This window comes from Gambusia affinis, linkage group LG01 (assembly GCF_019740435.1).
Source record: "Gambusia affinis linkage group LG01, SWU_Gaff_1.0, whole genome shotgun sequence".
Classification (NCBI taxonomy): Eukaryota; Metazoa; Chordata; class Actinopteri; order Cyprinodontiformes; family Poeciliidae; genus Gambusia; species Gambusia affinis.
The window spans coordinates 28,354,395-28,367,471 of NC_057868.1; the positions used below are offsets into that span (position 1 = coordinate 28,354,395).

The window sequence follows — 13,077 nt, forward strand, 5'->3', positions numbered from 1 at the left end:
TTAAAAGAAAATCACAATTTACCAACGTGCTTATTTTATTGCTGTTCTTCAAGGCTCTGTTCTTGAAAGTCCTGCCCCAGAAGGAATAGTTATAAACAGAAAGTTCAGGAAACAGATTTCACTCTGTAACCTTTGGCTTTGAAAAGAGAAAGCAAAAGAAAAGAAAGGAAGGAGGGGACTCCAGATAGAGTTCTTATCTAAATTGTCTTGGCCCTGACCTACATGTCCTACGACATCAGATGATAAATCAAAAACAATGTCATGACCTCTGACCTGGAAGCTCCTGAACCTCTGCTTATAAAAAGCGGGGCATTCTGACAAATGAGCACATTAGTCTAAACTTTGACAGGTGTGGAGCTTATTTTTTAAGCGATCACTCAAAATAGTGTCATTAAAGTTGCATCTAGTTTAAAAAAATGATTTGAGTGAATGTGCAGCATTGCCTAACCTCTGCATATTTGTGTGCCTGTATTTTAGACCCTTAAAGGATGAGGCCATCAAGGGCTTCCCTGCAGCTGGATCCTGTCTAACTTTGCAGAAGAATCCTCTCTTCTGACCTTTGGCACAGATAGCTGGGCTATTGAGGTATTTCATAATACAACTGCAAAGTTCAGATCCTCCGAATGAAAACAACAGACAAAGATGAATTGTTTTTTTTGGATCTTAGTTGAAGTGAGTGTTTTCATTATAATTCTTTTTTATTTGATCAAGTCTGTGGAATTAAAAACTGATCATTCGGAGGTAACACTTGATGCATGGGTCCTCTAAGTTGCAGAATAGGGCCACCATTAAAGAGAGGCCAAAAAAAGAGACTTGACTGGTGGGCGATCACATATATCGCATCACGACATATTTATATGGGTGAGTTAATTTTTTTTTGTAGTTATGCATTATTTCTGGCTGATGTAGAAGTTTGCAGTCCTGAAATTGCTGAGCTTATCCAACATATCGTCATGCTGGGTGGGTGTTCTGTAGTCTTGCAGTTTGCTCTGCACTGATTTAAGCACCCTTTGAGCCATAATTAAAACCCAAATCTCTTTATGGAAGGATAAAAGTGGCAGCAATATCTCAGAACAGTTTTACAGAAATAGTATTCTGTCCTCCTTCTAAGTTATTTTATATACGTTGATAGCTGAACAATGAACTTGCTCAACATTTAAAGGGCATGTTATGGAGATTTACTCACTTTGATAATAATGCCTATTATCTCAATCATCTTGTAACTTTTTATTGTAGTAGTTTTATCAACATATTTACATTGTAGATATTTGGAACATGGTTTCATTTGCACAAGTTTCTGGAACTTTAGGAAGACGCTTAGAAATATGTTGCTTGAAAATGATTTTACATAAACATCAGCACAATGACTGGCAGACTTGGTGCACTTATAGCCTGTGTACATACAGCATTGCACTTTCAATGCAAGATGGTCAAAACTTGGAGTCCTCCCCCAAAAACCAACATAATACCATAGTGACTGAAAGTAACATTCTGTGGTGATAACATAATGTGGTTCCATTTTACGTCACTCATCCCCATACAAGCACAATAGTTAAATGGTGATTCATACACATACTCCATATATCAGCAGGACTGGATGTTTTACAACGTTGGCTTCCTCTCTCCACATTTGGACCCAACTAAAAAAAATTTCACATTACCAACATAAATTGTATTTATTTTGCTACAATATTTGGCAAGTAAAGGAAATATTTATAAGCACATTAAGAAGCTTAGGATTAAATTTCTAAACTTTTGATATATTTGGCTAAAGCTCAGCAGATCATTAGTGGTAATATCACTGTCAGAACAATGACATAACTGTCTCACTGTATTGAATCAAAACTAATGAAAAAACCCCAAAAACTAATTGTGTAATACATTCTAGTAGTTTTTAAATGAACTCATGTAAAACTATAGTAAGTGTTTTACAAATAAAACAAAAATAAATCATAAAAAGGCATTTGAAAGATTAATTGAAATATCTTTTAGCTAAAATGTTGAATTTAATGGAGATATTGCTTAAACATATTTGCTTTGTAGATCAAAGCTGGCCATTTGGGATGACTATTTATTTTTTGGCCTTTACAGAGAATGTTTATTAGCATTTATTACCCAAATTAGTTAAATTATAAAAATGTTATTTTGAACTTAAAGTGTAAGCCATTGAAACTGAAGCTGTAGCAGTCTTTTAAATCTGCAGCCAAATGTATGCTGCTTGAATCTCATCCTCAGCCTTCAGGACAGAACAGAAACTACTGATCCCCCCATCCCATCCGTCCCGTTTGCTGTTAAAGAAAGAGATTTACACAAAGTTGGTAAAGCCATGCTATAGCTCAAACTCCGAGGCCTTGATGAGAAAACAGAAGAGGGCCGACTATGACAGCCAGCAAGACTAAGATGTGTGCAGATAAACAAACGCACACAAACATGGAGGCAGACGCCATGACTTACAGCTTGCTTCCATTCTTTCTCTGCACTGTAGGAATGCAGTTGTTATGAAGACCTTCAATATTTTCTTCTTTGTCCCTTCTCTCATGGACTCACTGCAGCCCTGTAACTCACACTGATGTCAAAACAAACACACTGATAAACAGCCAAAAGCAAACACACTCACACACACTATCAACAGAGACATGCACCACCCTCTCCTCCCCTCCCCTCGGAAGAACGGCGTCCCCCAGCATTGCCACCAATATTTCTCATGAGCTCTCGGCCACCAGCCCTTCATGAATTTTTATTAAACAAAACTCTAAGCAGATTGATTTCACACCGGCTGCTTTATTGCATTTTTATTTAATTCTTTCTCTCATTCAGACGCTCACTTGCTCCTCCTTGCCCTTACTCTGGTTTCACTGCTCCATCCTTTCATTTCTTTTTTCCTTCCTGATGTTTTTCTTACTTCCTCTTTGGAGTTCCTGTGTGTTACCTCTTCTTTGTATTGTCTTTCTATTCTCTCTGCTCTCCCTTTTATCCGGTCAATTTTGCAAAAGCTTTCAAAATCTATTTGGATTTAACCTTCTGAGTCTGGTTTTAGGAAGAGTCGTTTTGGGTTGAACTTTGTGTTTCAGTGAGTTTTAGATTATGTGTGACTTAAAAACTCTCATTTCTTACCAACGCAGGTGCAAGGTAAGGCATAAAAAGTGTTTGACTCAGACATTATTTCCCTCAACTGCCTGAAAATGGCAGTGGAATTTCTTCAAATTTCAGTAATGGATACAATAAAACTGTCTTGGGAAAAAAATCTTCAGAAGATTTTTACGTCAAGAGACTGTATGTGATTTGGATTTTATACGCATCTGTTAATTTCTACTTTTCTATGCCAGATGTAAATAAAGGCTGGACTGCAAACATAACCTAAACTAATTAGATGGTTTTAAAGGGATTGTGAGTTCAAAGAAGGAAATAAATTGCTAACTTGCAGTAACCCCACTAGTTTCTACTCCAGTCTACTCATAGCAGGTCTTGCGCAAAAAACCTCCTCTGCTTATTTCTTTCATGGCAGAGGATCAGCAACTTTTTTTTGTGGCCATTTATAAGACTGAACTCCTTACCCTTTCTCCTTAGAGAATGGCGTCTATTTACCTTCTCATTAAAAATCATTCTAGCCGCTTGTTTGATGGTCTCACTCTTTCAGTCATAATTTATTTGTCATGATTGTGTGAGGGCTTGAACACAGATGGACCAGAGAACCTGCAGCTTATCCTTTATGGCTCTCCTCCTTTCTCAAACACAACATATTGGTGCAGCTCCCTAATGGTCAACCATGTTTCGCTCCAACCCGTCGTCACTTTGTAAAAAAGAAAATAGAGACAAATTCTCCTCTGTACCAAGGTTCAAACTCAAATCTGAAGAAGCATTTAATCTCTTTCTCATTTTTAAGCAGGAAAAATTATTCAAAATGAAAAATCAGTCCAGCCTTGTGCAACTTGATCCCTCGACGGGGTTCGTAATTAAAGCTGTTAAGTATTATTAACAATGCATCAGTTATTGAAAGAAATGATAATGATGGTGGGTTTATGGTGTTACAATTAGAGGGAAGCGAATAAGCCATTTTTGTGTTCATGTAAGTTCAGAAAGTTGTACCTTTATGTTTGACAGAGTAAATTAACAGTATGTTGTAGCTAAACACATTCATTCTTCCATCCGAAAGTTGCAGATTAGTAACCCTCGAGGACTGGACATGAATGAAAAACTTTCATTTAATAAATGAATCAATGAAGATAATTCCTGCAGAAAGCAGGAATTCTGTCACTGAAGCAGTTTGGATGACTGATTCTGAACTGTGGGAAGGTCAGCCTGCCTGTGCTTGCAGCATCTGGTGCTGTGGTGTGCAAGGGTATGGTAGTAAGCAGTGGTTGTTCCCAATTCAGCCGGAAGTGATGAGGCAGTGTAAGGCTCCTGCTGGGTGTAATGAGGCTCCCCACAGCTTCTCCACACTGTCTCACCCCGGCTTCCTCGGCCTTTCCACCCAGCACGCCTGTGTTTGCACAGCACTGTGCTCTGCTGCCGAAACACAGACACACGCACATATGTGATCTTTAGTAGCAATCTTCTTAGATGTTGTTTATTTTTTGTTTCTCATGTCCACCCCTGGTCTCATGTGCTCTGCAGGCATCTGCTGCGTTTCTTTTTTCAGTGTACTCTACTATTTCTGCTCACATCTCCTTGCAGTGAACCCCTCTTTCTTCCACTTCTCTCCACTCAGCTGGAGCTCTGTGTAATTGGGCTGTTGTCAACAGCACATTAGCTTGGATTAGCGGCAAAGTGACTTCTGGCTGCTGGTGCTGACCTCTCCAAATATATATCAAATACAGCGCCATGCAAAAGTATTTGCTTGCTTACTTGTCCCTGCGGGAGACACCAGGCATTGATATATGATTATTGTTAAAATATAGCAATGTTATCTCAGTAGAATTAAAATTTTCTGTTTAGTATGTGTTACAGGGTTTGGCAATAAAAAGTCTCAAACTACGTCAAACTACGGGCATTAGGCTGATTTCTGTGAATGTGCCAGCCATGTGTTTTCTTAGAGTGACAGGTTTTCTCTCTGTGAAACACTCCACCTCTCTCCCCTTTAACACCTTCAGACGTGTTTGGTCTTTCCTGTTGCCGCGTTCAGATCCACCGCAGGTGAGTCAAGGATTTGCTATTAAACGTACTGCAACTGCAGCGTTGAGTTTCTAATAGATCAGACAAGAAAACCCTGAGGTCACTGTCCGTCAGGCGGACATTATACTCTCTGTTGTGTTTCTTTTTCTGTTGCTTGTTGTTCCTCTGAAGCCTTGAGCTATAAGAGTAAACCAACCATGACATACATGGAGGGAACTCCTTACTTTAGCTGCGAGTTAAAGTTTAGGTCTGTTGCCATCAAGTGGTAAATTAAACCTACTTTAATAGAAATATCTGTTTAAGGGCCTGTGCTTTGCCATCTTTCTTTCAGGCTTGATCATTTTTGGCCTCAGAGTTGCTGTCCTATTTTGGTCCGCCCACCTTTGTTTCGAAAGCAGAGCCACTTTTATTGCCACCCTGAGGCATACAGAGCTAAGCTACGGTAACTGAATCCTAGTGTAAGGGGTAGGTATGTAAATGAGCCCTCTGTCACAAAACCCAACAGTATCTCCTACGCTCCATCTTTTTGTCCTGAAAGCCCCAAAAGGGGAGAGGAGACACAGGACTACATTGTTCTTCTTGCCCACTTTTTGGAAAAATTAATTAATTATGAATGAGTAAGCGAGTTAAGAAAAGGGGATTCTGGATTCTATTGGTGTTAACATAATTACCATTCTCTCTCTCTCTCTTTTTTAAACTAAGGAACTAGGGCCATTTCTCCCGTCTCTCAAATGGGGTTTTATCGCCTTCAATTTGGAAAAGAAAAGCTGATAAAAGCTTTTATAATGCTTTAATTTGGCATCGATTTGCATGAATCTCCCTCAGTAATTATCAACTCGCCCCCTCCCCCCCCCTCCTGGATGACTGAAACAGTAGATTCTGATAAGACAGTAAGAGAATGCGTGTGTCTGTAAGGGTGGGTGTATATTCTACTCTCTATCACCCATTTTTCTATTTCCATATCTCATCCTTCTGTCTTTTTCATTGGAAGAGGCGTGGAGCGAATGATGGCTGCGGTCGTTTGGGGGAGGGGGGGAAAGGAACAGAAAAATCCTAAATCAAAGCACTCAATTATAGGGCTGCAGTAATTATGGGAGCCCTTGAATTGAAGTGCTCTCCGAGGAGAGATGGACAGATATATGGATGATGCATGAGGGGCGGGACAGATAGGTAAATAAATGAATATGCCACACAGAAATACAACGTAGCCTCCAGACTTTGGATGACATAAATACACGTATTAATCGATAGGTCGCAAACCATCCTAGTGCAATTAAAAGGGTATTGAGTGGAGTGGGCCACACTTGGGCTTGGAAAGACAGTGGGTTAAATCCCTGACCTATGGGAGGGTTAATGCCCTCCTGACCCTCTCTAGCCTCTGGTCAGTGTATCCTGAAATGTTGGGGGCCACTCTATAAAGGGGTCTCTTTGGTGCCATTTATTGGTCAATAAGACTGAGTGACCTCTACCAGGTACCACACTGAAACCGCTTCAGTGCTGATATTACTCTACTATGCTCTGAAGAATCATAAAAAATGCATTTTACTTCTCCTGTAGGTATTTATAGGAGACATTTTTATTTTAAAGATAAATACTGCTTTCATTGCCTTTCTCTCCCCACCTTTTTAAAGTACCTTAAAAATATTCATACCTCTTGGACTTGGACAACCACAAACTTCAATGCATTTTATTGGGATTTTATGAAAGACCAACACAAAGTAGTGCATAACTATTTAGCAAAAATAACCGATTCATAGTTTTCAAAAAACATTGCAGCTATCACAACCAGTCCACTTCCAAAGTGGTAAGGTGTATAATTTAATCCTATTATTGGCCTTTGTTTGCTGTGTGACCTCATGAACGTCAAGGTGCATGCCAGAAAGGTCATAAATTTGTTAAAGGAGTGAGTATCCCAAACTTTGATCATTCTAGCTGTGACTTACCTCGTTTAAGCCACATTTAGTTTTGTAGTCAAAACAATAATCAGCGGTTTTTAGCACATCAGAGCTCAGAGGTCATCCTGTCTATCCAATTTAAGTTATGGTACAACTTCAAATCTAACCCAAGAGACCCGTGGTTACTCTAAATGAGCTGTGGACATCCGCAACTTAGTTAAGACAGTATGGCAACATGAAAATTATTCTTGCACTTCTCAAATCTGGTCTTATGGAAGTGTGGTGAGAAAACAACATTATTGAAGAAAGAAAGTTTTAAGAAGTCCATTTTAAAGTTCACCACAAGGCCTCCCCTGTTCAGGTGAGATCTTAATTTAACGTTTTTGCCTTCATGCAAAACAGTATTTGTGACAAAAAACCAACACTGTGAGGTGGACAAGTTGATTAGTAGATTGGAGGAATGAAATGTCTTTTATAAGATCATTTTGAAGCCCTGTACCTTTTTGTTTAATGTCACAGTGCCTTGCTTTTTTTACTTTGTGAAATTCCAACAAAATTTGTTGAAATTATGATTGTAGCATATTTGAAAGAATATGAATACTGTTGCAAATCTCTATAAACACCACTGAAATTATATCAATTTGAATTTCCTCCACAACCTTCATTAAGTTGTGGAGGAACTTAATGAAGTTAAGTTCATTAAATGCAATGTATACTTGCATTTCTCTCTCGATAACAGTGAGCACGGTGGTGTTTTGCTGCGTGTCTGTCAGGTGTCTACATGTGCATAGATGTGTGGCAGCGTGCGACTGACTGGCTCCAATATCCATCCTCATATTAGCACATGCAGGAAGTTTGTCATGGACCCACTGCTGTGCCGGAGCTCATTTGATTTGAGGTGAAATTTATCACAGATGTTCCCCCTTCCCTAAACAGGCCTGGCTGCCAGAGACAGCTAACAAAAGACTTGTCTCAGAACAAATGTTAGAGCAAGATCCCAAAAAAAAAAAAAGCCAAAAAAAAAGCTGATCCTTACAGATTTGCGAAGAAAAGCTCAATTTCAGGATACAATTAGGATTGAATAAAACTTTTAATTGTAGAAAAAAATTTTAATTGTGTTTTCTTGTTTTACTTCCACATGTAAAGTTGTGTTCCAGCTCATTTATTTGCTCTGTGTTAAAGTTGTTGCTAAATAGTTAAGTGGATGGGAAACTTCTTATACCTAAAGCTTAGTATTCATACCTGTGATTGATGTTCTGGGCTGACGGTGTCAGAGGGAGTGATGCTTTCCGATGAGCTTCACGGCAGTCCTCTGATTTACCGGCTTCTATTTCCACCGGTGTAAAGTCAATCTGCATAGAAGGTCACTCAACCCTACACCCACATTAGTGTCTTTTGATTCCCATCCGTCAGGGCAGGCCAGCCCCACATAGGCTGCAACTGGAGTTCATGGGTGACATTGTTCTGCCAAGAAAAGTGACGTGGGTAAAAAACACTTCCTCTTTGTTTACTTATTTATGTCAAATCAGCCGTTGTACAGTTGTCCACTCAAATATCTTGTTCAAAAGCCACAAGATGAATTTAAAGTAATTTGGGAAATTGTTACTTTTAAGTACCTGGACACTGTTTTGACCCAGAGAAATCCCACCATTTGAAATTCTAACCTGAATTGTGGGTCATGGTGAAGGACTTCCGATTCTGAGATTGTAAATACTATCCTGATATATATATATATATATATATATATATATATATATATATATATATACAATATATATATATATATATATATATAGTATCAGCTTCCATTTGTTTTCTTTTACTCCTATACATGACTTGTAGAAACTGGAAAGGAACTACTGTTTCAGATTTCTCCACAAATAATTATTGACTTTGCTGTTGTGTTCCTTGATCTTCATGATGCTGTTTGTTCATAACAAACATCTGAGGACTTTATAGAACAGTTTTGTGTATACTTGCAAAAAGTCACACTCAGGTGGCCTCTTGTTCTTATTTAAAAAAGTGGGAAGGGGATGAACTAATATTGACTTTTTGAGCTTTATAACATGTTAAAATGTTATTCCCAGAGTGTTACTTTGATTCCTTCATGCATGTTTGAGAAATCCTTGAATTTTTCATGGCAGCCATTTGAGGGTGCTTAAACACTAAAGGCTGCCTATCTCCCCTAAGCTCCTTCTTAGAGCTGCAGTCTCCAGTTGAGCTTCTGCTCCTAAAAAACGGTTATAAGTGGCATAATATAGGAGCATTGTTGTGATGACATGCTGTGATGACATGTGATCACATGTTCCTGTCAAATACATCATACCACCCCCTCTAAGGTGGCATGTCACAAAGAGCAGGAGCTTCTTAAAAAGACAGAAGTCCAATTTCAAGGCTCCAAACTGTGAAGTCAAAATGTCATGTTTTCCATGTACAGTATTTTTTAAACAGCTGAAAGTGACAATGTTACTTGATTGTGCAATAAAATATCCCTATGTTCCTGTCAAATACATTATATGATTATATGATTATAGAGGACAATTATTGAGACATCAGAAGAAAGAAGGTTGAACAAATACTTCGCACTTCTGCGATTTGTAATAAATAATTTGAATCTTTTTACTTTTGTGTACATTTTGCAGATATTACAAAGTATCTTGTTGCACGTAAGGGGGCGATTTAATTAATTTCTTGCTTTCTACAATTTTATATATTTTATATATTTGAGCAAATCTAAAATTCACTTTTCTCTAGTCTTGTACAATAGGTTTCTCTAATAGCAGCCTACTTTACAACAATAGTTGTTTTTTTTTCAGCATGATAGTATCTGTCTTTTCCAGTTTCTCCCCTATAAATGCCATAAAACAATACAAGTATGGTAATTTTTGATGGGACAGACTATGTCAATGACAAGAAGCTGATATGTTTTTGTAAAAAACACTGTAATCAGATCAGTAGAATTTGCGCTCTGTAGTCTGAGCGTTGCCTCAGATGCCTTTTGGAAAATTTCCAGCATCCTGTCATGAGTCTCAAAGCGAGGAATGTTCTGTCTGCTTGAAGGCCCGATTGCTGGAGGACTGTTCAGATAAATTCTGTTTCTAAGCTTTTTCTCTCTCAAATGAACTTAAAATCTCAGTCATAATGACCACTTTTTTATTTTTTATGGTTCCTTGATTAACAAAAGCCTCCTGTCTCTAATTACTCAATATTTCTGGGCAGCTAATAGATCACAGCAATCTGTTTAGCAGTTCCAAATGTGTTTAATTTTAAGATCTTGGAAGATTCTTCCATTCTTCTAATGACCTTTAAAGCCTTTAGAAGTGTAAAGAACATGTTCAACTTTATACGATCCATTGTGCATTGTGGGATGCAGTATAAATTAATAAACAAAGGCTGCACATCTTTGTCGTAAAGCATAAAGCCTTTAACAACTTTTATCTATTTTACTGTTTGCTGCTCTACACCTTTACCACTGAAATAGATTATCAATAGTTGAAAAGCCTTCAGTTAAATTCTAACAACATGTTTTTGGACAGATTTATCACCAAATTAAACTAACTAGAATTTAACCAATATTAAAAATGACAATTATAAACTATGCTTTATTATTTAAATATTGTAATTGATAATATTTACTACCTCCCAAAATTCCTTTCTATGGAGAAGTTCTGAAAAATAACTTTTAGAAACTAATCAGCTTGTCCAGATGAAGATACTTCTTTAATAGTTTTAGTTTGTATTCCTGATTCGGTTTTTAACACCTCCATGCATTCAGGCTTATATTTGAGGCGTTGTGCTCTTTATCTGCCACCACATAGTAAATCAGTTTCTCAGAAGCTGGTTATACACTTAAACATAAATGACCACATGTATAACTCTCCCCTCTGTCATGGTGAGTACTAACAAGGGACTCATTAACCAGTTCACTGATTGGTGTGTAAAAGCCTCTCTTAATTGTGAAACTTTGCTGATCTTTTTTTTTTTTTTACTGCTTTAGTCAATTATAATAAAAAAACCCGCTTTCATTTTGTAAAACATTAATCAGGAAAACATCTTATTTCCTACTTCAATACTTTTGCTGTCTTCTCTCTAATTGTCCTCTAAAGAGACTGGGCTCTCATTCACTGCGCTAAGCGAAAGGAGCAGCAGACAGGTAATCTTATAATCCATCTCCAGCTTCGTTTTTTTTCCTCTATTCTTTTCAAAAACATTTCATATTCAAATCAGCTTGTGTATACGTCACATCCCTTGTAGCGCCGCATAACATTGTCCCACAGAGCCATATATTTAACCAAGAAACTAAAATTATTTAATCTTAACTTCTTCATCTTTGAATTTTACATATTTCTTCTGGGTTTTAAACTCAGATTTTACTTCTCCCCCCTTTTTTCTTTTGCTTTTCTCATTCCCTCCCCCCAAACCTTTCTCTCTTTTTTTTCATTCTTTGCCTGGAGGTTAGCGCTAAACGTGCATCATTCAGCGAAAAACAAAAGAAGTGAATTGATTGGGTTATCAGCCGCTGCTCTGGTGGACCCTTTGATCAGAACTGAAAAGCTGCGCTACATGTCAGAATTCTGCTTCAGCAGCTCTTTCCGAGTTTTACAATTACTACACACCATGGTCACATCCAAAGTTTCCTCCTTTCCTCTCTCCCCACAGTCTTAGGGTTATAGCCCTCGGCAGGGAGCGTTATTACAGCTCATTCAGCTTTCTCCCTTCTGTGCATTTAACGGAAGAGATTCTGTTAAGGAGATTGGGCTGCTGTGGTAAAATGGCTGCAGAACCACTGATGCTGCTGTAGTCAGGACGTAGTCCCCTATTCACGTCTCCCACAGCGCATAATAGTGGAAATTCCTGCCCCGCTTTGAGATATTGCCAACAGTACAAAAAAATTCTTTGGATGAGCTAACCTTGAACTAAGGTGGAGGAAGTGGCGAATTTTGCCAGTTCATTAATAACTAAACAGTGCAAGGCAAGGCCAGCGGGTCGGCACGGAGCAGATCTGTTTGCTTCATTCTACTTTTCTCAGGTTCTCTCATAACCTGCAAGGTCAACAACAACAATAGAAGAGGAACATTGGCTCTACTCTGACCTGATACGAGGCAGTAGTTCATACATCAGATTAATGCTCACTGTATTACAGTAACTTCACATTTGAGGAAAACACTTGAGAAGAACAATGAGCCAGAGCGGAAATCCACCGAAAAAAAAAATAAACACGAGGATTTCAGAGACACACATACATGTTAATGTAAAAAAAGAGGCATTCATGTACTAAAACAATAGGATAAGTCTGGTCTTTCTTTTTTTTTTTTTTTTTTTTTTTTTCCTGCAGAAAGCCTGAGGGTTCAGGCTCCTAAACAGTCGCTGTGCTTCCTCAGTAATTGGCTGGCTGGTACTTAAGGCCAACAGCTTTTAATAAGCAATAGAGGCAGGAGCCAAACTGACAATAACTGCTGCCCTACATCAATTATTGGATACATATCCATCACTCCCTGACTTATATGTGACCCCAGGCACCTGCCAGCTAAGGTATCGACTGGCCGGCTCTCCCCAGTGCAAGTGACAAGTTCCATTTGCAATCACATTTATTAAACAGCTGTTAAAATGAGTAAAGGTCTGGGCCAGCATGTGTCCCACTACCAGTTTCAGTAGTTATTAAGCTTGAAACCTCTTGAAAATAAGTGAATTTCTCAAGTGCATAAGCATAAAGTTGTATAGGGTGGAATGATTTGTTATTTCTCAGTCTCCCTTTCTGCTCAGTATTGAGGACCAGCTTTTTACTAAATACCTATTTATTAAGGGCTTTAACCTTAAAGCCCCTCTATTTTTTTGGCTATGGGTCATCTCACCTCTTGGCCATTTTCGTGCACCTTTTTGTTACTGTGCTATTTGTTCTCCTGCTACTTACATTTTGTACCCGTAAACAAAACTACTGCTTACATTTTGTTCATTTAACTATCGCCCACTGGGATGTTTATCTATTTATTACGGTATTTTAACAAATCAGGATATCATAATATATGTGCTCAAATCGCTGGCATAATTTAATTGTAAGTTGTTCAAACTG

The 13,077-nt window shown here is 38.2% G+C and overlaps 1 long non-coding RNA gene across 1 annotated transcript in view; it reads left to right on the plus strand.

Moving 5' to 3' along the window:
• The first annotated feature begins 504 nt into the window (after nucleotides 1-504).
• Nucleotides 505-13,077, plus strand: part of LOC122829735 — a 99,795-nt gene continuing 87,222 nt past the window's right edge. The window contains exon 1 of the long non-coding RNA XR_006370416.1: nucleotides 505-585. This is a non-coding gene — a long non-coding RNA (uncharacterized LOC122829735). The remainder of the gene's footprint in view (nucleotides 586-13,077) is intronic.